Raw genomic sequence first — 4098 nt, 5'->3', positions numbered from 1 at the left:
GTTCCACAGGGAAAATCTTTAAACAAAGCTTAACGCTATATTAGTTTACTTTTATAAAAATACAAATGTATATATAAGTAATATTATTATTATAAAGGGGGGTTTTTACCGTTTAATGACCGGTTTGTCGATTTTAATTCTTCAGTCGCAGTTAAAACCAAATGTAAAATATTAAATAAAAGACTTAATTTAAAGCGTAAAGTAAATAACGATAATGAAATTACGAATAATAAAAGTGCGATAAAATAAACTTGCGATAATTAAAAAGTACGATAATTAAAAGTGCAATTAAATACAATAACAATAAATAAAAGTGCTATAATTAGAAGTGCAATTAAATATGAAATAAAGGAAATTAAATATGAAATAAAAGAATTATGCTTATTTAAACTTCCGTAATCATGATGTTTGACGTGTTGATTTTAGTTTTATGCCCATGGGTTAATTGTCCTTTGTCCTAGATTATTTAATATGTCCGTCTGGTTTTTGTCCATAACAGTCCATCAGTCATAAATATAAAGTGCGAGTGTCCTCGTCAAATTATCCTTATACCCGAAGTTAAATATTCCAACTAATTGGGGACTTAAACTGTAACAAGGTTTTATTACTTTGTTTAATAATTACACCAGGATGTCGACTGAGTGTAACTCAAGGTTTTAATACTTTGTTAACAATTATGCCAAGTGTCCTTGTACATAATTTCACCCCTGTTTTAATAATTCTAGTGGCTATTAATCCATTCCCGTGTCCGGTTAAATGAACGATTATTTGTACATATAAATACCCCTCCCATCGTGTCCGATCGAGTGTAAATGGTTATTTATAGGGACGCCCAATTGTAAATCTTTATATTAACATTAACAAACTATCATTTAGTTAAACAAATATAAAGCCCATTAATAGCCCATAGTCTAATTTCCACAAGTGTCGTTCTTTTGTCCAAACCCCAATTATGGTACAAAGCCCAATTACCCAATTTTAGTAATTAGCCCAACATCATGATTACTTCGGATTAAATAAGCGTAATAATAACTTAGCTACGAGACATTAAATTAAAAAGGTTGAACATAACTTACAATGATTAAAAATAGCGTAGCGTTACACGGACAGAATTTTGACTTACACCCTTACAACATTCGCTAACACACCCTTATTATTAGAAATTAAAATTAAAATATATATATATATATATATATATATATATATATATATATATATATATATATATATATATATATATATATATATATATATATATATATATATATATATATATATATACTTTACGTATGATGAAGAGAAGAAAGATGTGTTTATTTTGGCCAAAACGCATTGAATTTATAGGACCTGGGCTGGATTTCAGAGCCATGCGATCGCATGGCTTTTGTGCCTCCAGGCCATGCGATCGCATGGCCAGCTGGGAGAAGTCACATTTCTTTGTTTTCTTTCTTGCCGACATTTATAAATAATAATATAATATATAAATAATTATAAGAATTATTTAAATATTATATTTTATTTATGTGCATAGTTAACTTGTAATTTTTAGTCCGTTGCGTCGAGCGTTGAGAGTTGACTCTGGTCCCGGTTCTGGATTTTCGAACGTCCTTGCGTACAATTTAATATCTTGTACTTTGCGTTTTGAATCTTGTACTCTTGTAATTTTGAGACGTTTCTTATCAATAATTGGAACCTCATTGATTGTATTTTGTACTTTTGAGCTTTTCGGTCGTTTGCGTCTTCAATTCGTCGAATCTGTCTTTTGTCTTCACCTTTTATTATTTAAACGAATATCACTTGTAAATAGGACAATTGCAACTAAAAGCTTGTCTTTCTTGAGGAATAATGCTATGAAATATATGTTCGTTTTTAGCATTATCAAATATTCCCACACTTGAGCGTTGCTTGTCCTCAAGCAATATAGTCTTGAAATACAAGAATCACTTCTTTATTCTTCACATTTTGTACATCAGTGATTTCAATACGGCGGTATAAATAATGGTAGTAACGATGTGGTTTACAGTCCCACATGACTATAAAATTTAAATCCATTAAGGAAATTGGATCTTTATGAAAACATTTGATCTTTTAAAAATTAAATCTAGTTTTTACCCTAGATAAGTTTTCCGGAATAACCCTTCACCGGTGTTTGCAAAATATTTTTGTGGGCTTGGTGGGTTTCAGATTTGAAAATTTTAGCTCAAAACTTGCGGTTTTGTGTCACCCACTTGCTAACTTTGTATTAGGAAAGCAACACGTCCAGTTTACTTTTCCCGTATATTACCTTTCAGTAAACTACCGTCCGGTTGTAAAGGAAAGCGTTGAACAAGCAACTGTTAAGGCAATGTCCCCTGACATGCTTTTAATTATGGTCTATAACGTGTCGGACGCAATTACTATCCTTTGTAGGAGCAATAGTAAAGCTCACCCTTATAATTTATCGGTCTGGCACAAGGTCCTGTCTTTGACCATGCTATGCAACCACCGTTCTTACGGTTGACACCCTATTTGGTTTAGATGACCTAATGAATTCCCGGTGAATTCCTAGGATTTTACGTTCAATGGTAATGAACGCGTTGAAAATGGATTTTCAGAAAACAAATCGGTTTATAATTTGATCAAAATATTTTCTCGTTCAAGCTCGAGTTTAGATATCATTGAATTCCATGAGTTTGAATTCTCAATCTTTAAGGTCAATCTCTAGGATTGAGTAATATCAGGCTTAAAAGCTGATTTTTAATCTTTAAGGAGATTATCCTTTCTGGGGATCTGATTCATTAGTCTTATCCAGCTAATTTGCACGGTGCCCTCCCATTTTACGAGATAAATCCTTCTCATGGTTAGGATAAATCTGACCACTTGGCGACCCTGTTTAATGCTGAGGTCCGTGGATTTCCTGCTGATTTTAGAGATGACTTTTCTAGATTTTTTGTCAACCTACAGCTGGTCTGGACGACAACTTCTTGACCTAAATCAAGAAGCGCATTTATTTTTCGGAAGACTTTACTTCCTTTTAATGATGGAATTGATTCATCGTGTAGATCCATCTCTTCTTTTCTTTCATCGAGTAAAATAGTTTAGTTTAGTCCAAAGCAAAAGTATTTTCAGTTATTTGTTACAGAAATATGTGACATATGTTTAAGATAACTTGGTAATTTTTCCCACACTTGGCTTTTATTTTCCTTTTTATTGTCCTCTATTCCATTTTAAATGAATTTTAACATTTTGGTTTGTTTCTCAATTTATGTCCTTTCTGAGGTAACAATAATTTCGGTGTTAACACCTAGTTTTATCGTTCATAAATATGTATAAACATGATTTTGAGTTCATTTAATTGAAAATTTTGAAAATTTTTACTAGAATTGGGTAGTCAGTATATAAGACTAGGGCTGTTCTTTATCGTCAGAGAGCACTAGATTCTAATACAACTACTACGTTACTAGTATTTTTAATGGTAACCAAGTGTTTAAGATAAAAATTTTAAAAATCCGAAAGAATTTAACCCCTTCCCACACTTAAGATCTTGCAATGCCCTCATTTGCAAGAAATCAGTAACAATTTAAATTATTGAGGGTGATTAGCGTAAAAATGATTAAATTTTACCAAAGTTTCCAAACATATTGGCGTTTGGTTGCTGAATGATAAATGTGCATATCATTTGTTCATTTCGTCTGTTGTTACATCACATTTATTTGTCATCTTGTCATCAAAATTAGTAGCTTTTGCTGAACTTAATGCCAGTCTTTGAAAATGCGCTGTTTTACCCTGTTTTGTACAATTTACAATATACATACATACAAATATAAACATGCATGGAAATTTGAAATGGGACTTAATATCCCACTTTCAAATCCTAAATGTGAAATATTAGTACACAATAATAATAAAAATGATAAAGATTACATAAGTATATTCAATAACATAAGTTTAAACATGAATAAACAAAAAGATAAAAACATAAAAATCATATAAATAACCAAATGGAACTAAATCAGTCTGGATATGGGTTCAAGTTCATCTCGTCAGGTGGGTTCCATTGTTGGTTATAGGTGTTCTGATAGGCTTGGTTATAGTCATACCGGTTAAAGGGTGGTCGGA

Source organism: Rutidosis leptorrhynchoides, chromosome 5, assembly GCF_046630445.1.
Source record: "Rutidosis leptorrhynchoides isolate AG116_Rl617_1_P2 chromosome 5, CSIRO_AGI_Rlap_v1, whole genome shotgun sequence".
Classification (NCBI taxonomy): Eukaryota; Viridiplantae; Streptophyta; class Magnoliopsida; order Asterales; family Asteraceae; genus Rutidosis; species Rutidosis leptorrhynchoides.
The sequence above is the reverse complement of the archived record's forward strand: the minus strand, read 5'-3'. Positions refer to the sequence as shown.